The following is a 23,493-nucleotide window of genomic DNA, read 5'->3' as shown; positions in this document are numbered from 1 at the left end:
CCGCCGCCGCCCGCCCCGCGCCGCGCCCGCAGGCACCGCCTCCGCCCGCCGCCGGCAGCGGGAGGCCGGGCCCCGGCGGCCGGAGCCGCCCCCAGCCCCTCGGGGCCGCCTGAGAGCGGGGAGGCCGGCCGAGCCTCGAGCGGTGCGGTGGGTTTGGGGAGGTGCTGGAGCGGGGCCTGAGCAGGCGACGGAGCTGGTGGAGGGTCGGGGGAGCAAGTCCCGTGAGGAGCCGTTATTGACTCAGGAGAGGAGGAGGCTCGGGGGAGGCCTCGTCGCTCAGCACAACTGCCCCGAAGGAGGCGTGGAGGGGATCGATCTCTTCTCGCAAGCGCTAAGACAAGAGGAAGCGGCCTCAAGTTGTGCCAGGGGAGGTTTAGGTGGGATACTAGGAAAAAAATTCTTCGCTGAAAGGGTCGTGAGGCATTGGCACAGGCTGCCCAGGGGAGAGGTTGAGTCGCCATCCCTGGAGGTCTCCAGAAGACACGCAGCTGTGGTGCATAGCATAAGGCACTGCAGATGAGCTAGCTGAATTTCCTTGCCCCTGAATGATAATTTCAGTGCAGTTTTTTACCATATGCAACTTTCTCAGATTCATAGTGACTGGAAGTTCTGTATTTTACACTTAAATACTTTTAATTCCACTTGCCCACATCTGTCACCTCCTGCAATTTTTTTTAACATCAGTTTTGCTTAAGCTGATTGTACATTAAGTACATTCAAAAATTTACCACTTGGTTGATCACAGGATGATTAAAAACTTTCAGATCAAAGCTTACAGTTTTTAAACAAACACTGAACTCAATTGGATTTAAATACTGAAGACAATGTGGAAGCCTTTATGTGATATCAAGTTCAGTGTTCTGCTAAAAGCAACTTCACTATTCGATGTTCTCTCTAGGCACATGCAAGTTGTATGGCAGTGTGATAGAGCGATTGCTTAACTACCCCAAGGAGACTGGCTTCATCCAGAGCATCAGTAAAACAGTGTTTCCCAAGTCTATAAATATCTCAGCTGAGAATTGAGCCTAATACTAAAAGAACCGTGCTTCTAGAGGTGTGAGGTAAACCGGAGTCTTTCATCAGTGTATTTCATCGTTATGCTCTGCTCGAAGCAGAAAGGGGGCTGCTGTGGTTTGCTCATCGTGCATCTTTGAGCTGTGTGAGTAGGTGACAAAGAGGAAACATGGTATGTGCTATTGTACATTTTAAAGGCTTTAACTCAGAGGAGAATTTGGCCTCCAGTGTGTGTGGCGTATCTTACATCAAATGTATTTGATAATGTACAGTCACATGAAAGATGCAACCAATTTCCGTGAGTGGAGAGGGAACCTATGGAAAATTCATGAGCCATAAAGTGGATTGTTGTTCTGTCTCGCCATTCAGCAGATGAAAATATGCCGAATCTCAAAAGCTTAATACTCAAGAACAGATGTCAGTGTGTGTACAGAATGGGAAACCTTGCTGTCTAATTACAACAAGGTAAAAACAAAATTAAAACTGAACAGTTTTTTTTTTTAATTACAACATTTTACGCTTTGGTAGTACCTTATCCCAAGCATTCCACAAATGCTAGCAAATTAAAGACCATAATTTTCCTTTTAAGATAAGGAAATGCTGTGTTTTAATATCAAAGTTTGTACCTTAAACATCTTAAAAAATACCATGAGAAATGTGAGCAAGGTCTGGAACAGATATCAATGATCCTACTTCTCTACTGTTTAATAACAAACCCATCTTTCTCTAAGATGAGAAATTGGCCCTGTTAGATTTTAATCTGATGTAGCACAACTGTGCAGCAACTATCAATGATAAAGTGACACTACCAAAACAAAAATACCACCAGCAAAAACAAAGCAACCATTTTCCCTGAATATTTTTTCCCTGTGAAATCCTGATCTTTGAGGGGGAAAAATCAGCTTCACTTATCTCCTAAATAGTTACTTCTCTAAATAGCTGTTTTGTATTGTATCCTAAAGGGCAATGTGGTAGCTCTTCCATTTTACAGAGAAAGTGAACAAGGAAACCAGGTGAAGGATACCCTGATGGCATCTCCTCCCAAACAAAGGAGTGAAGATCCATCTCTGGTGTCTGTTGTGACTTCACTTGTGGCAGCACTTCAGGAGAGAGGCGGTTTCTTATATCACCAGAGTCCAAGCTTCACAACGTGGTCTGGACCCACGAGGCAGCCAGTGAACATACTGGGAGCACTCATACTAAAAAAAGTGCACTGCATAGTTACTAGGTTGCCTTATTTTGTATCAGCCTCCAGCTTTATTTTGAGAGGAAACAGAAGGAGGTTGTCTCTGTGCTCATTCTCTCACTTCTTTATTATCTCCCTGTAGGGGAATCTGTAATGTAACCCTGATGTGACTAAGACATAAACATGACAACAAGATCCATCGCAACATGGGTAGTTACACCATACAAGTAGGAGACTTTGAGTGGTTTTTAGTCTCACAGTCCTTACCATGACCACAAACAAGGCTGTTTAACTGCAGATGGCTCATCAGAGACACTGATAAAATCTGTGCCACATTTCTGGTTACTTCCCCTGCGTGCCAACTCTTTTCTAATTGTAAGGCATGCAAAGAACCAGTTGATTTGACATGGTGCAAAATAGCACTTGACTGCAGCCTTTGCTTAAGAGGGAGCTGCAGGGTTCATCCTGTGTGTACTCTCCCACAACTTTTTGGTTGCCTCAGAAGCACAGTACCATATCAGAACCATTTAAGTGAAATGCATATGACATCCTTTGGGAGAGAGAAGTAATTATCCAAAACTACCTTGTAAGATTTCTTCAAGAGAAAGTAACCATTTGAGAATGCTGACTTCTGTAAGCAAGATAACAATATGCTCTTGACAAAGAGAGCAGCAATAATAAAATCATCAAGGATATGTAATAATTATGTATTGCTAGAGGAAATTGTCAATCATTACCGTCTGAAAGTCAAAACCAGGCTGCATATAATAAATACTAGGAAGACACATCAAAAAATAAAAGGAGCCCTTTTCTCAGGTCAGGCTGTTGGGTGAAATATATTCGGAATCCCTTAATAAGTAACAGAAAAATGTTACTCTTATAAACTATTATCAATGGGCTAGAAAGAGATTTTAAAATCTAGCTGGGGAAGATACTCTAACAGAATTACAGTTGGTTGGGGATGCAAAAAATTGAATTTTGATAAAATAACCTTAAAAGAGGTAAGAGTTGGACGTGCTTTAGCTACTACTCTAATTCTGAGAGACTGGCTACTATATTCTATTTCTATTTATTTTTGTTTCATAGGAGTAAAAACTCTGGAAGGGTGTGTTAACATGTACATTATATTTACGTTGTCTGAGTAGCTGTATTATAAAAGAAGGCTATGTTCATACAAGGGTCATGCTGTATGGTGGTTGTTTTTCAGTCATTCTCTTATCTTGACATGCAAAGCTTCTTGAAAGAATTTCAAACAGTATCAGAGAATCATCGAGGATGTATCAGATACTAAACGGATAAGAACAGATATTACATATGATCTTAGCCAAAAGGACGAGAAGCGGAATATTCTATGATTCTAGGGAAGAGAGAAAAATGGTGTGTATGGTCATTATTCAAGGAAAGAAAACGGTCAAACCCCCCTATTTTTGTTACTTCAGAAGGTATGGACGGCAGTATGAATGACTCATCAAGGAAGAAAAGCAAGACAAAGGTATATATCAAATGCACAAGTTATCCTGGTAATGAAATTATATTATTTTTAAGGGTATGTCTGTCTTTTGGTAGTTCTGTGAAAGAACATAGTGTAAAAAGCAATGCAGGATAAAATGCGATCAGGCCAACGAGTGCATAACATAATGCAGGAGTAGGCTTTGTTACCTTGCTTCCTTACCTCTTATTTTCTTCCCAGTTCTGTTTTCTTGCCATTCAACATGTAAAGAACATTCATTTAAATACTCACTGACTACCCGTGCTCATAAAATACCAAATTATATATGTCATATATGTCAGTTTAGTCCACACAATTGAATCTGATTCACAATCCATGACATTTTTGATTTTTTTTAGCAATGAAATGTTTTTATAATGCCTTAATGATGACATGTCAGAGTTCAGTGGTTCTCCTCTCACATTTACTAAATATATACACCCAGCTCACAGTGAGGCTCGACTAGACGTTTGCATTGCTACAAATCTAAATTTTCCAGCCTTTGTATCCAAACAGCACACATTTTATTCCTCAGAAATACATACTTTCAGTGGAAAGGTAGAACACTTGGGATAAAAAAAATCTTTCTTCTTAGTCATTGAAGAGTAAAATAGGCCATGAATTGTAAATGATGGCTATGACCTTTCTGCTTTTTGATACTTGAAATTCCTGAGGACTTAAGTACCTGGGCCTTAAAGCTACTAGGTAAGCAGAACATAAGCATGCTGCTTAAGAATTGCTTCTCCAAAATTAGGAGAGTGGCAGCCTTCTAACTGTGTACACTCAAGAGAAGGTATGTGCTTTTCTGTATCTGTAACGGTCCTACACTGTTTTGGCTCCCAGCTCACTTGAAATGCAAACAAAAACCTGTAAACATATTCTGAGTGGGTTATACTTTTTTATAACTGAATATACGAGTTCCCAGTATGTATGGCACTTCACTAACTCGCATACTGAGATTGCTTTTTAAAAACACATTCTAAAATTGATTTATTACAAATAAACATTCTGTTAAGTACAGCTCTAGACACTCGGGTCATGGAGAAGGAAGAGCAGTCTGGACACCATGTGAATGTAAATAGAAAAATCCTCTGAAACCAGTAACTTCACAAAAACAAGAGAATGCACCGTACCTTAACTTTGAAATAATTTATCCTCCAGCCCTGTGGTGAACAGTTCCCCTGTTCTCTCCTTCTCTCTCTCTTTTTACTGTAGGAGCTGTTGGCCCTTTCTCCTGCCATGTCAAGAACTTAACAAGAGCTCTATTTTAATCTTGTTCTTTTGATACCAGCCTTGCAACTCTTTGAAGCTGGAGTCTGCCTTTGGAATGCTGGAGAGGCAATGCTGTATCTAGAAGAACAGGAAAAGTAAAGAGGTTCAGTAAACCAAATACAAATGGGAATCAGTAAGGAGGAAACTCAGTTTGTTAGGATAATATGACAATGGAGTACGGGGATCTGGGAAAGGAATGAAGTCTCTGAACAGGGCTGTGAAATTCACAAATCTTAACATGTGATTCTCAATCTTCTTTCCTATAAATTAAAGAATGCTAGAGCTGAAAATTGCCTCTGGCTGCTGTCTTGAAATGTCTAAATGTCTCCATTTGCCTGTCCTCCTGTCCTAGTAGCCAAGTAACTTTTTTTTTTTTTTTTTTTTTTTTTTTTTTAATGCACAAATTAAAATAAATTATATGTTGAAGTGTTCTTGTTTACTAAACACACAAATCATATCTGGTAAATTCAAACGCCATTTCCTTCTCTTCTTAGTCACTAGGTTATGAAATCTGTTAAATGACAATGCGAGAGGTGATCCTTCCTGCTCAGCTGCCAATAGAGGCTATATTTTAATTTGTTACGACATTCTTGTCAAAACAGCTAACATAGAGTCCTTTGCAGATTCATTGTTGAGGCAAGCTTCCTCATTGTCAGACAAAATGCATGGATTTGTTCTCACCTTGAAACAGGGCTGCCATATAGAAACCAGTAAATAAAACCACAGCTAACTGCACTTTCCACAGCTGTAGAAGGGCCAACGAGAAGGCACAGCTTAATCAGTGGAAAGTTCACAGTAAAATCTTTCTGTTGTAGATCTAGTGGATTCTTTACTTCCTCAAAAGAGCACCCACATCTGCCTGGGAAGACTAAAAGAAAAACTATGTAAGTGGTGAAAATGCATTTACAGGGTGGTATTTGCAGGAGGCTTTCAGCACGGGCAATGGGAAGGCTCAAGTATGGTGCTGTTCGGTAGATGGATACAGGCTGAGCGACTTCCACTGCTGCCTGGCTTTATAAAGAGGAGGGAAACTTCTCATTCTATTGCTATTATGTAGGTGGCTCTACCCTGTTTGGGATGTTTGGAAATTAAAAGCCAGTATGAAATCCAAGTTACCCCATGTCCTGGCTGGCAGAGAGCATGATCAAACCATACACCTCGACTGGTCCTACAGGAGTTAAAGAGCAAAACCAAATACTTCTTGTTTGAATAAAAGATGTGCCACTGTATGCATCAGACAAAAGAGGCATTCCACTATCTTTAAACAGACTTTATTGAGGCAAGACATAAAAAATTACAAATTAGACCTGACATTTTTCATCTTAATTAGGTAAATCATAGCATGATTCTACTTGGAGCAGAAATTGTTTCCATTTGATTAACAAAGGTGTGACCAAAACTTTCTTCCCAAGTGAGCTGATGTTTGCATATTATTAACTATCCTTCAAAAATACAGCAGGCATGTGCTGCAGAAGCTGAATGATCCTGCAGATATGATTAATGAAGAAGAGGACTAAATCCCCATGACATCTGGGTTTGCCTCTTCTTGGCACATATGGTTTTGGTTGCCTTCCCTCTTCGCCTTCCTTCCCCCCTCACCAATATATTCATTAAGACTAAGCACGGGGTTTAAATGTACTCTTCCTGTTCCAAATCTCCATTTTCCATGGCGAAGCTTCTTATTGGGAGCCTATCCAAGACAGCATATATAGTGATTGAAATGGGATTTGCTAAACCATCTTGCACACTGAATGTGTTGCAAGAGTTCAGAAGCATTGCTGATACGCAGAGAAGAGCTGAATAGTTTGGCTTTTTTTTTTTTTTTTTTTCCTATCTCTCGGCAGTTATTTTCTTGTCTGTTTAATTTACTCTCTAGATAAGTTACAAAAACCTTTATTCTCTAGATAAGTTACAAAACCACTCCTAGGTTTCTAACTGTAGTAAATGGATTCCAAAATGTTTACAGGTTCTTCTGCTCATGAAGGTTAGGTTCTCAGAGCATTTACGTTCTCATAAATCCATCCATACAAGCCTAGCTTCTGACATGGGAAAGCCATGCAGTGATAAGCCTTCACAACAAAGGGCACAATGTACTAATCATGTCAGTGGGTGAGGTGCCTGCTGATCCTTGTAATCCTGTTAGCCTCATGCTCCTCTCCAGCTCATCTGCAGTCATGCAACAAGTTGCCCAGGCAAGAGAAGCAGGTCCAGAGGGCAGTCCCCTCATTCCAGCACTCACTGTGGCACATTTTCTTGTCTGTGGCACAGAATCTGCTAGTGTTGCTAACTGGTATATTAATTGTAACTAGCATCTTATGCTGAAGCAGGAACCAAGAATCTTAGCAAATAATTATAACCAAGATTTATTTGGGTAGTAAGATTTGGACACACAGTTCTTCATTGCTAGCTAAGAGAGCAAATGTAACGGACCAGCATATTATTTACCTCTGCACTGATTTTCTTACACTTAGTGTGTTGCTTTTCTGGTTGTTAATGTGGGTAACAAGTAACCCATTTATTTAGCTTGTTATCAGGCTTGTGTTTGCTCTAGCCATCATTACAGCAGTTGCCATATCTTGCAAAATACATATGTCTGTCTGTAATACAATGGGTCACATAAACTTTGCTTTGTTTTACCTTCTTCTATGGTAACTAAGTCAAAAAAAAAAAAAAAAAAGAGAGAGAGAGAAAGAAAAAGAAGAGTAAACTCCTCTATTACTGCTGTGCAATTTATGTACACATGTAAAGTACGTGGCCAAGCTGGCAATGTTGTTTATGTCTCTTATAATGTTAATTTGTATAGTACCAAACACAATGGTTTGCTGTAGTAGCAGTGAAACATGCAGTTTTGATCTGCAGAATTCAGGAAGTATCTAATATTTCCTTATGGTCTAAATTGTGCATTTCTATATGACAGTGATCGATTAACAATGGATAAGCTCTATCAAATCACTAGTAAGACTTTTTTTTTTTTTTTTTTTTTTTTACGCAGTTTGAATGTCTGCATTTATTCTGCTTTTATTGGAAAGAATAATACTTAAAATTTGCTTGTTTTCATACACACACCTCCATCATTGCAACTCCAGTATTTTTGCTGGACTGGGTTGAACATATTGGCACATTTACTGCAATAAAGCTGTGCTCTTCAGGAAAAAAAAATCATTTTATGACTTTTTTTTGATGGTGCTTTGCAGAAACCTCTATTCTCCTGTTTATCTATGCAGTGCAGCTTTACCAGATTGGTTATGACCACAGTTGGTTGCAATAATGTTTGTAAACGCAATGCAACCATTGCTTTTCCTTCCTTTACCATTTCACAATAAAGTTAGTATTTCTGTAGGCACTGGAATCCTCACTGTCTGACATGACAGAAAATAAAAACCTTCTGTTATTCCAACGTACTTTGAAACATGAAGATTAGGAGTATTATCATAGATCAGAGAAGAATCGAGGTTGGAAGGGACTTCTGGAGACCATCTGGTCCAACCTTCCGGCTGTTGTGTAAGGTTGTCCAGGGCCCTGCTAAGCCACATCTTTAATATTTCCAACGAGGGAAATTCTACCACTTCCCTGGGCAACCTATTCCAATCTTTAATTGTTCTCACCATGTAACTTTGTTTTACTTATATCCAGACAGAATTTCTCCTAGAAGCAACTTGTTTGTATTAGACTTAATGTGTTTTCTCTTGATGTGGTCAGATAAGCAAATTAGCACTTGCCTGTGTAAATAACCAATAAAAGAAACAGCAGTGGCCTTGTTTTATTTTTGATGATGTCATGCCAAATATATTAACTGAACTACCTCAAGGCTAGTTTTTGTCCAAGTAAAAAATAAAAACAAACAAAAAACTTAAAATGCAGCCATAAACCCTCTTCTTGCCCCTTTGCACAGCCTCCGTAAGTACTGGGTAGTCTTGAAGTACTCTGTCAGGTCCTGGGGAATGAAGAAATTAGGTAGGAGGCCACCCCATTTTAAAAGTTTTTCTAGGACTTTGCCTACACATTATAATTGTGCTGTAAGGGTCCCAGCTGCTGCCCGAAGGACTCTATTCAACTCTCATTTTGTACACTGCTGTAGACTCAAAGCAGAATGCAAATCTAATCTTGTAGTTCTGCCAACAATTACCTGGTACTTGGTGCACTGCCCAGAATAAAATTTTAGACTCCGGTGTCCATTTCTCTGGCATACTACTACAGCTACTTAAACAATTGCCAGAGAGAGAGAGAGAGGATAAAAATGTTTAGATTATGGAATGAACATGTATAATGGTTTGGCTACAGTTCCCTTCCCTTCCCCCAAATATGTGAAAGAATAACAAGAGGAAACTCTAAAAAGGACCAGACATCTAAACAAAGCTTGTGAGGTCAAACTCTCACTTGTTCCTCTTTCTTCTCGTTATCACTGCTAGCCATTTTGCTGCTTGCTCCCTGCTGAGGGCATTGGTAGCATTGTTAATCCATGGACAAAAACAAATGGCAAGGAGAGATTTCATGGGTTCCTGGTAATATGTTGAGTCATTCATAGCCTTGCATTGTGCAAAACGAAAATCCTTTGAAAACAAGGAAAGAGAAACTGAAGTACCTGCTAGGCAGCCTTAACTCTGGTCCCCATCATGGGCAGTTATCACTAGAGTGAGCTGCACAGATGACAACTGTGCTGGCTATGTTTAGGTTGTTTAGGTGTAGCTGCAAGGAATGGTGAGGAGAAGTATTGCATTGGCTTGGCAAGACTGTAATTGCAGCTGTGAGGGGGGCAGTGGTCAAAAAGACTCAAAGAAATTAATTGTGAAGATTTTTAGTAGTGGTACACAAAAGTCTTCTTGTCAGTAGGTTTTCATAGCAATGAAATAGGAGAGATGTTTGAGTATATAAAGATAGCCCAGTGAAAGCTTTACATCAAATGCAACCTATATAAATACTTGAAGGACTGTGAAAGTCCACCAAGCATGAAGAAGTTTCTAGGAAGCATACTGTGTTTGAGGACAGGTAGAAGTAATTGCCGTTCAGCCCAGTTCACACATTCTGGATTTACCATTGCAAAAGGAGTTGGTAGACCCTGTCTGACAGTGCTCCAGTGTCCTCTTTCCTGAATGGTTCTGCTGTCTGCTGAGTGCAGGCACCTTGTGCTGGTTACAGCTCTGAAACTGAACAGAGCTGAAGCTGTAACCTAGCTGCCTACAGCCTAATTCAATATCCTGGGAGCACAGAGAGCCAACTCTGACTGTGCTGATTTAAGTCTTTGCAAACAAAAGTCTGGGATTTTTCTAGTTTAACAAGGAACCAATTCAGGGTAGAGACTGGTATCACGTGGTTGTAATTGAAGTACCAGAGTGACAGCAAAAAATAAAGGAAGCTGTAGAGTTCCTACCAAGTTTGCTCTCACACTTCTAGTTAAAGTGGAGTGACAAAGGCCATTCTTCTGATTGAACAAAGGCTGGAGAGGTTGGCATGAATGCAAGAAATCATACTTTTTGGTCAATGCTCATATGTCTTGACTGTTGCAATGAATGTTGCATGCAGTAGCTACCACGTGTGGATGTTTGGCTGTCCACCCTACCCCACTGAAAATATAACCTATGTCTAGACTTCAAACGAGCTGTTCCCTTCCCTATTTTATTAAGATATTAGCACGCTAAAAGTACTCCTTGCTATCTGGCGCCCTCTCTCGTTTACTTGTGTAGGCTGTTCTGGTTGGAGAATATCTGCCCACGTCCTCCAACTCCTCTCTGGTAAGGCCCTTCAGTACAGATGTCACTCTTGACCCAGCAAATCTTACCTTCCTGTTTTTCAGATACTTAAGTTGTGCCTTCTCATTACAATCTGAAAGGCTTCCAGGCAACCTTGACTTTGTTAATGAATAGCTATCAGGCAGTTGTCTTCACAAAGCAAAATTATACCTAGCATCATCAACCTCCCTGCTGGTTGTCTTTGGTTTATTGTCAATAATTACCCTTGCCACAAAACGCCATGACTAGTATTGGTGTCTTTACCTCCTCAACATAATTCTTTTACCTCTTCTACCTTTTCCCTCATAGAGTCAACTTCATCTGAAGTTGAAGCCAATCGATTTGAATCTCACTGCATCCTCACCACCGCTGCACCGCCTTCAGCCGTTTTGCTACTCCATTTCCATGGCAAGGCAGCAATAGTTAAGCAGTGATTGTCCTTGTGCCCAGCAGAGGCAATGAAGAGAGACATTTTGTGTCACTGTTCCAAACTGAGAAATTTTGTTCAGAGGGACGATTGTACGGGAGGGACGATATCTTCAGTAGAAGACATTCAGAGATGTGACTTGACTTCTGCCTCGTAATAGCAGATTAGGTCATCCAGCTGAGATTATAGCCATCTGAGACAGTAGCTCTGAAATGGAAAATTTGCTCCACCTATGTGTCCTCTGCCCCTGGTGTAAGTGACATTGAACCCACCTCTTTATCTGGAGATGCAAATGCATGATCCCAAATCCCACAAAAGGCAAGGTAGGGCACAAACTCTGGGGATTTTAGGAATTCATATAAAAGAAAACAATATGGGGGTAGTACTTAATCACCACATTTCTACATCCTCCTCTCATGGGCTGATTGCCAAATCACTTTCTCTTCCACTTCCTTCCTCCTCCTTGCCTTTTGCATTCTCTGTCAAGTTGCTTGCACTGCTTCCTCATCCCTGTTCAGTGTTCCAAAATTTCTCTTTAGCATATTTTTCTATTTTTTCACAAAAAGCTTCAAGAAACTTAAAAGGAGAGAAACTACATGTTAGAGAACAATATAGAGAATGCTTTGACTCTTGGTTAATGTTCTGCTATAATTCTTACTGTATTTGATCTTGACATTTTTGAAGGCTTTTTCATTGTAGGTTTTGCATGAGAAGTAGATGCCTGCCTTCAATAAAAATTCATAGGTAGTGGCTGTTCATCCTCTCTAGGCATCTTTGAAAAATATTTCTGCAGGGTGGCCTGTTTGATTATTCTCTGATCAATAGCTACACAATGCTACGGTAAATTCTTTCACAAGAAAATACATTTAAAAAAACTTCTTTTCAGCTTCTTTGGGGAAAAATATGCTCTGCAGTTTAATTGTTCAAGAACTCAGCATCACTGACTTCTTTGGACTCAGTTTTTTTTTTTTTTTTTTTTTTTTCTTCCCTCTGTAGACTTCCTGGGCCAGTGATGAGTGACAGAATGAAGCCTCCTAAAAAGGCACATAAAATTTCTGTTTGTCTGACTAACCTATGATGTGATGTTACATTATATTTCCTAGGGGAAGAGGAGAATGTGGCTCCAAATGTTACTGCTGGAGTTAAGCATTTAAAGCCAGGATATATGCTGAGCATGGAAATTTGTGAAAGCTATTTCTATAATTGCGTTGTGGATTTAGGTCATCCCTCCCCTCAAGACCTCCTGATGCACACCAACCCACTTGAATTCTGCAAAATAAATTATTGAAATTAGTGGAAAAGGAAGCCACAAAAATTTTAGAAACTGAAACCACCTACTCTCTGATATACTTCAGTAAATCTGTTCCTGAAACACAGTAGTCAGTTCAGTAAAGAATACAAAAGAACATCACAAAGCTTCCAATAATGCTTACTTTTTATGGAAGCAAATATTTTGGTATCTATTGACAGTTTCCTTCCATGACAACTTAGTTTATCACTAGTGATGACTGGAACTCCTTTCCAACAGCATTCTGTTTGAAGCCAATTCATTAAATTGTTTCCAGGGTTTGAAGTAGGCTTGTTCTAACTTTTCTTCATAAAGTGTTCTCCATTTGCTGATGAATTATTACAAAAAAAAAAAAAAAAAAAAAAAAGCCTGATTTTTGTGGTTCATGGAAGAAGAAGAAAAAAAAAAAAGTTAATTTTCCCCCACCTGCTTCCACTAACTTCAAGGTATTTCACCATCTCTAGCTTTGACCTTTGAAAAAATGTAAAGTTCTCAAATCAACACGTTCTTTTTAAAAATAGGTATGACTTATGTACCCTAGTCCTGTAGATGTGTAGGAATCACTACCTGAAGAGAATCGCTACTTCCTTTTTTCCTCCTTCCTTTCTTCCTTTCTTTCCCTTCAATTATTATATTCCAAAGTTGTGGTGGAAACACACCACAGATTTTTTAAAAAACAATCAAACAACAACAAAAACTAATGAAATCTGCTCTTAAGAACTTAGTTGGATTTTTGTTTTCATGATGGAATCTGTCAATCATACCTTCTGCGATTTCTCTTGCTTCACTTTCTAAGCTCAACTTCAAATTGTATTGGAGCTTACTTTTACATGCTTGAACCTGAACAGAAACTTCAGCTTTAGCTCATTCTATACATCTAACTTAGGTATGATTAGGTATGATTCAGAGGACCAAAACTATTTTGCTAGTTCAGTCAGTTCAAAGGCATGTAGATAGAGAGCGGCCTATTCAGAATACCTTAAATTGGTGCACACTGTGCGAAAAAAATCCCATCTTTTATGAGTACAAAAAAAAAAAAAAAAAAAAAAAACAACAAACCAAAACCAAAACAACAACCCAACAACCCTTCTCTGATCTATTAGTCATCCTCAAGCATTCTCCTGTTCTGCATTCATCACGTCTCTCTTTTCAAGTCAGACACTGGCTACATAATAGAAGAGTTCTTTAGTCCTTCTAATTTTGATTGTCATTGTGTTGCCACTGTTATGTCAATTAGATTAAACCAGACTCCCACTGAGACTGTAACAATGATAATCATTGTAGTAATCTGTCAGCTCTCTTCAAAACCACTTTCAATGGCTTTGTAAACTTGCTGCCCCCACAGACCACACTGCTCAGTGTTCTGACCATCGTTGCTCATGTACATTGCAGCAATCAATATAGAAAAACAGATTCATAATGACTGGGATGCCTGAGGCATTTCACTGATTTTTCTATTCAACTAATCATGAAGAAGTTATTGGAAACAGAATAAATTTTAACTTACTTAACGTGCACTAATATTGACAATTTTAAACTATAAAATGCAAATACTATGGGGAGTTGTCTCCTGTCAGAATTTTAAAATGACTGTACATTAATACTCATCTGTTCCTTTGTCTGAAGATTGGCTTATTCTGTTTTTCCCTCCTATTTGTCCTTTAATAGGTTTTAACCTTTCCACTACATGTTTTAAAGATACTAATAAATTCTGACAACTTTTAACACAGCACCACAGATCTATGGGATTTCACTTCCACACCACTAATTCCTAAATCCATTTTCTGACAGATTTCATCTGAGGAAAAAAGGGCAATGGAAGAGTAAGTGCTGAGCTGTCTTTCTTGACTTACTGCATGAAGACATTCAGCAACAAGGCACTCCTCATTATCAGACTTCTTACGGTGGACTTCATAAATATGGGTTCTTTACAAGTGACATGGAGACCACTATAACAAATAGTCAGGTACTTCTTTCTAGGCTTATGCCTCATGTAACTGAATCCAAAAGGTTTAGTTCTTCTGTATCCAACATACATGCGTGTGTGCAGGTACAAGCACACATCTGCTTCATTCATAAACCCGTATTAGTCATCTCATTTCTCTTCTTACTACAAATCTGAACCAGATGTGCAAGGCTGCAGAGAAGAGAGGTAGGCTATCTTCCTCTAAATTCTGTTCTTGCTGGTCATTTGGAAAGCAAAACTGTTCCAAGTAGTGGATCCAGGTGCTTTAAAAACAGCTGACATACAATGAAGATCTCCCTCCCATACCTTAACTTCAAAATAATGATAGGACAGTGGAGGTGGAACCTAAAAAGGGAAATGAGTTCTTCTTTAGACCTCTACCCTAATGCCTGCTCCCAGCACCTATCAAAGGTCACTACGGAAGCCTAATTTATAATGGTGGTTAGAAGATTACCTGACAATCGCTATCTTTGTCATCAGGTGTAGGAGCCTATTCACAGGCTCTAAGTGACTTGACAGGGTTCACATTCACAATTTGTAGTACAAGTGGAAATTGAGCTGGGCCTCCCTGCATGGTAACTCTCTAACTGCAAAATCCTATTTATTATGTTGGACTGAGATGTAAGGGTGTGCAACATGTACTACCACCCCAAAATAAATTAGATCTCAGACCTACGTGCCCCAAACTCAAGGGTTGTCCAGAGTATAGCAGCAGACCTGTCTTTGAGTTAAGCAACTCTTGACATTTATGAGGAAAGAGCTGTGTTATGAAGTGAGAGAATTGCTTTGGTAGGTCACATGCTCACAGAAACAACTGGCAAACACCTATTTTTCACACTTTCTTGATGCCACTGCTGAAGATGAAATAATGGAAACACATGAGTTAAAAGAAAAACCCCTTGAACTATATTTGAAACACACAGCTCTAGAGATAGTCTTACAAAATTTACCCAGCCTCTGAAGAGCATGGCACAATAAACTGTTGAGCTTCTCCAGTGGCAAGTATTAGCCCGCACTTGATGCAATCCTGCATAAACTTTTTTTTTTTTTTTTTTTTCTGACCAGCTGCAAAGCAAGGTAAATCTGTGTTATGACAAATACTTTAAAATAAGGTATAAAAAGAGTGAATAAGAAGTCATTTATTTGCTATAACTGATGCATATGCCAGGTCTGCCCAAAACTGCACCTGTTCGTGCCCCCCTCCCTCCCCCCCCCTCCGGGATTTTTGCCCTCTCCTCCTCTTTTCCTACTTCTGTCTTTATCCTGGACTGCCTATTTTAAAATATCCTCTTGATTTCACATTGCTTCACTCGTACATGTGACTAACTAAACTTATTAGTGCCCTACTTTAATGAGATCTCTGCTGACGCTGTAAGGTACTCCAATCCTACTGCTGTGTGACGTGAAAAACTCCACAAGAGGGCACCAGATAGTTACCTAAAACACCAGCCGGGAGGCTACCGTGAAAAAGCAGCTCCTTGCAACGAGACAGCAGCAGTAGCATTAACCAGCTGCACGTCAGGCCTTCAGGATACAGACGTTCAATGGCAAGTTCAGTGTTTCTGTTGACACTTAGTTTGAAGTTTGCTGCTTCTGTTTCAAATCTCAAGGAGAGCTTGGAAGCAAGTATTGCTTCTACAGCTAGATTCTACAGTGTTCTACAAATGTTGTCCCACTTCTAATCTTACTACAATGCTGTCTTGTGGTGCACCCCTAAATTATTGCCTAGAGCTCTATGATGAGAGCTATGGTCGTCAAATTTGTTTTCCAGGGCACAATGCAATTTTAATTTTATTTATTTATTTTACTACAAAGGAAAAGCTCATCTGTGCAAGAGACGTCTTTATTATGAGGTAGTCTCAGTTTGCTTTTTCCCCAAACACTACCACCTTCCAAGCTTCAGAGGACTTTGACCTTGTCTTTGCAAAGTATATATAATTATTAAAAAAAAAAAAAAAAAGAAACAAACAAAAAAAAAACTATTTCAAAATGTTTGTCCAGAACTCCTATGGGAAACCACATATAATAGGTGTTAATGTTCCCTTACTGCAGAGGACATGATATTACAAACATGTTTGCCGAATAACCAATTACAACCAAAGCCGATTTGCATTCCTATTTGCCCTGAGAATAATTAGATTCTTCTGAAAGTATGTGGAAAATCTCCAGTTATTTTGGGGAAATAAGAAGATAATATATATTGACACTTGACACTTAGTCTGGTTTCTGTCCTCTTTACTGCCGTTCTGCAGAGAAAGGTGGCTGACTGCAGGAATACCTACAGCCTCACTAAAGCATTTCAAAAAGTCACCCAAAGCAAATTTACAGGACTCACTTGTAACTATTTTGAAACAATTGCTTAAAAGCAGAAGCTTTAAGCAATTAGCACAGGAAAGAGAATTAGGAAAACAGATATTACATCTGTTGGTTAACACCCCCCCCCCGCAAAAAAAAAAAAAAAAAAAGGTAATGGCAGCATGAAACACAAACATGGCTGGAGATCCAAGTCCCACTAAGTTCTGGCTCACTCCAGAAATTCCTGGATATATTACTAGTGACTTGCTCTAAATATCTTATGGGAGCACCTTTGCAAACACCAAACTCTGCCTGTGCTTTCTCTTTGCTGCCAACCCACATGGTGGAGTTCAGACCTTATAATCTGGCACATTGGAAAGTGAGGTGGGCCTGAGCCATTCCATCCAGGAGTGGGAGTAGAGAAATCCCGAGTCCTGTATCCCCACTAAAATTCTCTCTCTTGTGGGGGTATTTTTCTCCTGTTCTCTCCTGTCCTTACTTAGAAACTGACTCATTGCTGCTGCTTTCTGGCTTCCAGCTTCCTCCTTATGGTTCATGCAGCACAAGTACTTTTGGGTGGTTACACACACTTTGCACCTTTGGAATTTTGTCTTCAGATTTTGCCTTTCATTCATGCCTTTGCAAGCAAAACCTGTGCTAGCACAAACTAGCCCTGGCCCCTAGCTGTGACACTAGTGGGAAACGGGATGTGGAATGGCAGGACGTTGTCCCCTAGGAAGAGAATAAAAGATTACAAATCTTCATTGCACGTGCCTACAGGGGGACAGAATAAGGTCAGTGGTTGTTTGTCAGCCACACACATTCTGTAATTTCCTTCTAAAGGGAACAAATATGCTTGGTGAGAAAGTGACGAACTCTCCCTGCCTAGAATTAATTCTTAGAATAGTTACAATAGAGTGGGATTCTTTTCTCCCCCCCCCCAGATGCATTCCTCACAGAAGATTTGATTTAGGATTTAAGAGGAGCAGCATCTTTCTCCTAGTTACTTATAATAACTTATCACTTTTTTTGTCCTTATCTCCTGGCCTGGGATTTCTGGGAGTGGAAGGATATCTATTAATACTTCATCTTTCAGAGCCTGGATTTTGAATGTCCATTTAGCTACATGGAACAGGGTAGCCTGCACAACATCCCAGAAGTCGAAGAAAACCACATGTGTTCAGCACATTGCTCTCACCGCTTGAAATAAGCCGAGCAAGGGGAATGCTGTGCTATCAGAGTTGATATCACTAGTGAATCAAAGCCAAAGTTTTTACTGTACTCTGAAAATACCAGGCAGCTCCATTCCCTTGTTAGAGTCTATATCAGAACACAATGTGTTAGCAACAGTAAAATCACACCTATGTTAGAGCACCTGAATGGCTGCAAATACAGTCAGAAAGGTACTACTTTGGACAGCACATCTGATTTTTGTTGGCAGCACATGCCAGAAAAAAACACTTATTGCCTTTTTAGTGGCTAAACAATATGTTTCAGATAAAATCAATTAATTATCTTCTCTTACCGTATATAAGGGATAAAGGAAATGCCTAGATAAATTTCCCAGCAAAATAAAGTATCTTTAATAAGCTAATTACATGAGTAAATAATTACTTTGTCTCCCTGAATTTCTACACCAGTTAACATACTGTCTTAAATATCAAGTTCAGAATTAATACCTGCCATTAAGTGCATGCTACCCCACCCCAGAAGTCCAGATTAGGCAGGTCTTTACAAAGAATACTTTTCACTATCCAGCTGTGTTATTTCAGACAACCATCTTAATCTGTCTTAAAGACATTTCACAAACTAAGGAGACATAAAATGTCTACTGAAAGTATGAATATTATGAAAGCACTGTATATTTTCAAGCACCAGCCCTAAGGCTACAGATTTTATATCTTTTTCAGTTTAAGCAAGTTTGGGATTTTGCCTTTTGAAATATTTAAGAATCTGAATTTCATGTACTAACTTTCTTGCTTATATGCCATTTCTGTAATTTGGAGGTTTGCTATTTTGAACTATTTTTTTAAATTGACAAAATCCTTTTATCATTGCCTGAAACTTAATTTTATAAAGTAGGAAACATCTTTCCTTTTTGACGCTGCTCCTGAAGTTCTTGGCTAGTTGTCACTTCTGATTTCACTTTGCTGATACGATTACCTTCAGAAGCACGCAGTTCAATGATGTTATGAAAACAGTGGCTGGAAAATACTAAATATTGCTGAATTACTACCAGTTTCTGATACCACTGTACTACTGTTATTACAGGGTTGCATGATTGTTTGTCTTGTTCCTACACTGGAATGGTTCATGCCTGTACCAAAGCTATTAGACTACACTGTCCAATAAGAATTGAGGTAATTTCTTCCTATTAAGAATTGAAATGACTTTTTTTTTTCCTACACTCTCATCTTTGCCTTCTTATAAGTAATCTGCATTAGATAGTTTGGCCTGATAGTCACCATCAAAGCTGGTGAAAAATTTGACGCTCCTGATTGCTCAAAGTCTGTTGCCATTCTGCACACTGCATAAGAAGCGCATTGCAGTCCTGAGTTGATTAAGGACATGTTAGGGTCAGATGCCTCAACATACTCAGGAAGCATTGAAGAGGAAGCCAAATGGTTCATCCTAAACAAGATCCACTGCATTACTATCTGCTCCCATCTCTGCTACCTCTAGCTTATTCAGAACTTACAAACCACTGTTTTCAGAGGTAACTTTCCCTCTGATTGCCACTGAGTCACCACTGATTGCCCGAATGCTGGCTATGTACTGGTCTTGAGTGACCTTTTTTGAAAGCAAGAGCTATATAATAGTGGGGCCTGAATAGTGAAGATCCTGCAGTGCCTCACACAGAACTTCTTTTCCAAATGAATAAAGCAGATAGAATCCATAATTTGTGCAATTTGATCCTTGAGTAATAAGGATTCTGCTACAATTCCCATTTATGCACATTACTTTTGTGAGTAGATAATGTGCCATGTTTTTTTCCTTCACACATATTTTTGTCTACAAGTCTCAAAATAAAGTCACTGTCTTTTCAAAGTTCTGAGAAATACTGTAGTGGGGTGTTATGTTTCCTATGAATCATGGAAATTAATCTAGATTACAGCAGAGCTGACCTTTTCTGTCACACAACGAATTATTTCTGAGGCATACACAAACAAGTGTCTAGCACATGTGACCCACTACTGAAACAGATATAAAGTCTATGGCTCTGGACGTTTAGTACTGCTCAGCATAACCTACCGCACTGTTAGTAAGTATATCCAAATAAGTATATCCTTACACTTACCTTCAAGAAATTCATTCAAATGTTGCATAAAGTGACATAACTTCAGCCTTGCTATGAAAGATACCCCCAGTCACTGATAACTCTGGGGCTATTAAACCCATATATAGTCAGAGAGCCCTACTTCAGACACAATGTCTATAAGAAGGTGAATTGTTATTTAATGAGAGGGCGTAATTCCTTCCTTTACCATATATTTGTGCTGCTCTTATGTCCAGTGAAGGGTCTTTGCTCTGGATTGCTACTGGATGTTTTCACTGAATTCTTACAGCCCTAGCAAGAGGAGAAGCCACACTGCAACAATGTCACATCATTGGTACACATGGATCTAGTTGTGCTTGTCAGTTCAAGATATCATTGTCAAGAAAATGTTTATTCTTTAGGTATCTTAATTTAGCATTGAAGCTGGAACACAGCTTCTCATGCAAGTATACAGTTTTCTTGTATCCTGAACTTTCTCTAGAATATGGTCTGTCACAACACAACCTGTGCAATCTTCTTTAATGTCACTCGTATAAAAGAGTATATTTATAGTATCAAGCACTTTTCATTGTTAATTAAGATCAAACGACTTGTTTGCCTCTGCTTTTATTGCAATGAAACTAAATCTTAAATTGTAGCAAAATGATGATTCTGAGCCAGTGTTGGTTCAGAGAAATAACCTCAGAGCCCTTTCTTCATTCCTCCCTTCTTTTTGATTCAATCCTTTGTATACAATTGCAACGAGCAAAGGGTAAATGTGTCAGAAATTTCTCTTGCCCTGTTTAGCAGGGGCAGCCAGCAAGGGAGAAAGGCTGATTTTACCAATGCTAGGGCAGACAAGACTCTCAGCCTACCTGGGGCACCACCAATTACCTTACCTCATTTTACCAATCCACCACCTGTGTATTTTTTCCTCATTGTCATTTAGTTATACACTCATTTTTCCCTAGTGTAATGCACCAGCAAAGTAACACACCAACGTGGACGTTTCCTACCTTCTCCCACATATTATGTGTTACTCACTGTTCTCTGCTCCTGACTTTGAAAATGGGAGTACTTTATTTTCCATTTTCTTCTCTATTTATACTAGTTTCTAAAAGGTAGTGAATGGGTGACCTTCAATCACTTTAACAGGTAATAAATATTTTACCTGGAAGGAGGACATGGAAACAGCATGTCTCAGTTGACTGGGGTAATTTTCTGTACTATTATTTTGCTGCTACAAGGAGCATGAGAAAAGCTTCCATTACAGAAGGAACACTGGAAGCCACAAGCTGATGAAAGCTATCTCAGCTATCATGCAGCACGTTTTTTTCTACCTTATACAGAGAAAGCTGCAAGGAACAAAAATGATCACAAAGACAAGGCTTGAAATACAATATTATTCACATCCTAGGCTTCCTTGTCTGCACGGTCAGAACAGAATCACAGAATGATGGGATAACATGGGCTGGAGGGGACCTCAGGAAGTCCCTGTCCACCCTCCTGCTCAAAGTAGCTCAGCTCTGGGGTCAGACCAGGCCGTTCGGGGCTTGAGCCAGTTGGGTCCTGAAAACCCCCAAGGTAGGGGATGGCACAGCCTCTCAGGGCAACCTGTGCACTGCTTTTGTGTCTTCCTCATATTCTGTCCGACCTTTCTTGATTTAATTTTTTTGCAATGGCACTCCAGTTTAGTCATGCCTTTCTTGTACTGTGGCCCCAAAACTGGACACAGTACCTGGATGCGATCTAATAACTGCTAAACAGGAGAAAAATCCCCTCCAAATGTCTTGCTCATACCACGCAGGGTGCTGCTGCCTTCAGTGCTGCCAAGGCTCTGCAGGCTCCCCACTCCCACACTAAGCAGGGTATTTGGTATGGAGCAGAACTGTGCATCTGCACCACGTATTTCCCCTGAACAGGAAACTTCTTCATGTCAGTGTCTTGGCAGACTGACAGCCTGCACTTGGAAAATAAACAGTGGCCTTTTTTTTTAATTTATTTTTTAAATATCCTTAAAAGTACTTGCAACACTGTGTTGCAGAGAAAATCCAATGTACTGTTATGAACTGGTAAATATGACAAATATAAACCAAAATCAAATAAATATTCTTATAAATACAGTGACCTGGGTACCGCTGACATAACTGATTAACTGTGCTGAATTTCCTTTTGTCTCTCTTTATGCCAATTGCTTTTAAAAATGCTTATTTTTTAAAAAAAATCACCTGTCACTGTATACTCCTGGATTTTACCAGATGCTTCCAACATACCTCACGCTCCATCTTCCTTTGGAGATCTGCCTTCCTTGAAACTGTGTGCTTTAATTTTGCCAGTCTTATTTTTACAACATTCAATTCATTTGGCTTTTTTCACCTCAAAACAGTTTTACTAATGGCCGCACATTAAGATACAAACTATTTCACTCACCCAAATACTGAAGACCCTAACCGAGCGAGGCAGTTTCCATGAATTATGCTTTCTGGTGTAGCTTCACTAGAGTCGTCCATTCTTCAGTGCCGATGAACAGCTGAAACATGAGAAAAATTTCAGTTATTGATTCTGACCATTTTCATTCTAAACAGAACTGATCAAAATCACTTTTTTTTTTTTTTTAATCTTTTTATACAGCTTTTGAATTTTAACATTCAAAAAGCCCAACCTAGCTCATTTAATAAGAAAAAAAAAATCTGAAAACACGTCAGGAACAAAGATGACTGTTAAATCTAGTCCTATCTCACTGCCTGTGAGACTTAGCGGAGAGATTCGATCACACTTGGAAAACAGAGAGGTTCTTGCTGGCCGCCTTGCCAAGCGAGCCCTCGTGAGGCTTTAGTTACCAAGGCTGCTGTGTAGGTCACAAGGAGCGTGGGGGAGCAAGAGCTGCTAGGTAAAAACGTTTATTTGGCACCACCAGGAGTAACCTGGTTTGTGCCAGAATTTCTTAAAAATAAGTTTTGCAAAGACAGAAAAAATCCAAACCGGGACTTCACCTGTTCATATGCCAGTTGTGCAGCTGTTAACTGTAAAGCTCAAGGAAAACTTAAAACGTTTGAAATACCCCCTATTGAGCAATTCTACATTATTTTGTAGCATCATTAAAGACTGAAGTATGAGTTTATGTCTCACGAGACGATCTCTGCTCGCTTTTTGCCTTCACGAGGCTCAGGTGCGCTACGCGAGGTGTGACCCTTTGCTTTTGCCTTCAAGCAGCTCACGATGAGACCGGGGAAGGCGCGGTGAAAGCCCGTGAGCACATGAGAGCCGTCCCCTTAATTTACCAGACGCTAAAACGCCGACACCCGAAGACAAATGCCTGTTCTCGCCTCGCTACCGCAGAGCGGGTCCGGGCCCCCAGGAGCACTTCGTGCGCGCTTTGAAGCCCACCAGGGCGCAGCGAGAGCTCTCTCGGCGCCCGGCTGCCCCCGTCCCAGTTCCTGAGGGGCGGCGGCAGCGCCCCACAGGCACTGAGCCGCCGGCGGCCCGGACCCGCTCCCCGCTCGGGGCGGGGGGCTGAGGGCCGCGGCTCGCCCCCAGGGCTTAGCACGGCCGCGGGGCGGGAGGGCTACGGGCT

General features: G+C 40.0%; 1 long non-coding RNA gene and 1 pseudogene across 1 annotated transcript; both read right to left on the bottom strand.

The window, feature by feature from the left end:
- Positions 1–3,440: 3,440 nt before the first annotated feature.
- Positions 3,441–3,544, bottom strand: LOC118171144 (annotated as a pseudogene).
- Positions 3,545–4,146: 602 nt separating this feature from the next.
- Positions 4,147–23,373, bottom strand: LOC118171046. The gene is made up of 3 exons (XR_004753019.1): positions 22,913–23,373; positions 22,350–22,449; positions 4,147–5,820 (listed from the first exon to the last, which is right to left on the bottom strand). It is a non-coding gene; the product is annotated as an uncharacterized LOC118171046 (long non-coding RNA).
- Positions 23,374–23,493: the final 120 nt, after the last annotated feature.

Source organism: Oxyura jamaicensis, chromosome 8 (assembly GCF_011077185.1).
Source record: "Oxyura jamaicensis isolate SHBP4307 breed ruddy duck chromosome 8, BPBGC_Ojam_1.0, whole genome shotgun sequence".
Lineage (NCBI taxonomy): Eukaryota > Metazoa > Chordata > Aves > Anseriformes > Anatidae > Oxyura > Oxyura jamaicensis.
The sequence above is the reverse complement of the archived record's forward strand: the minus strand, read 5'-3'. Positions and strand labels throughout refer to the sequence as shown.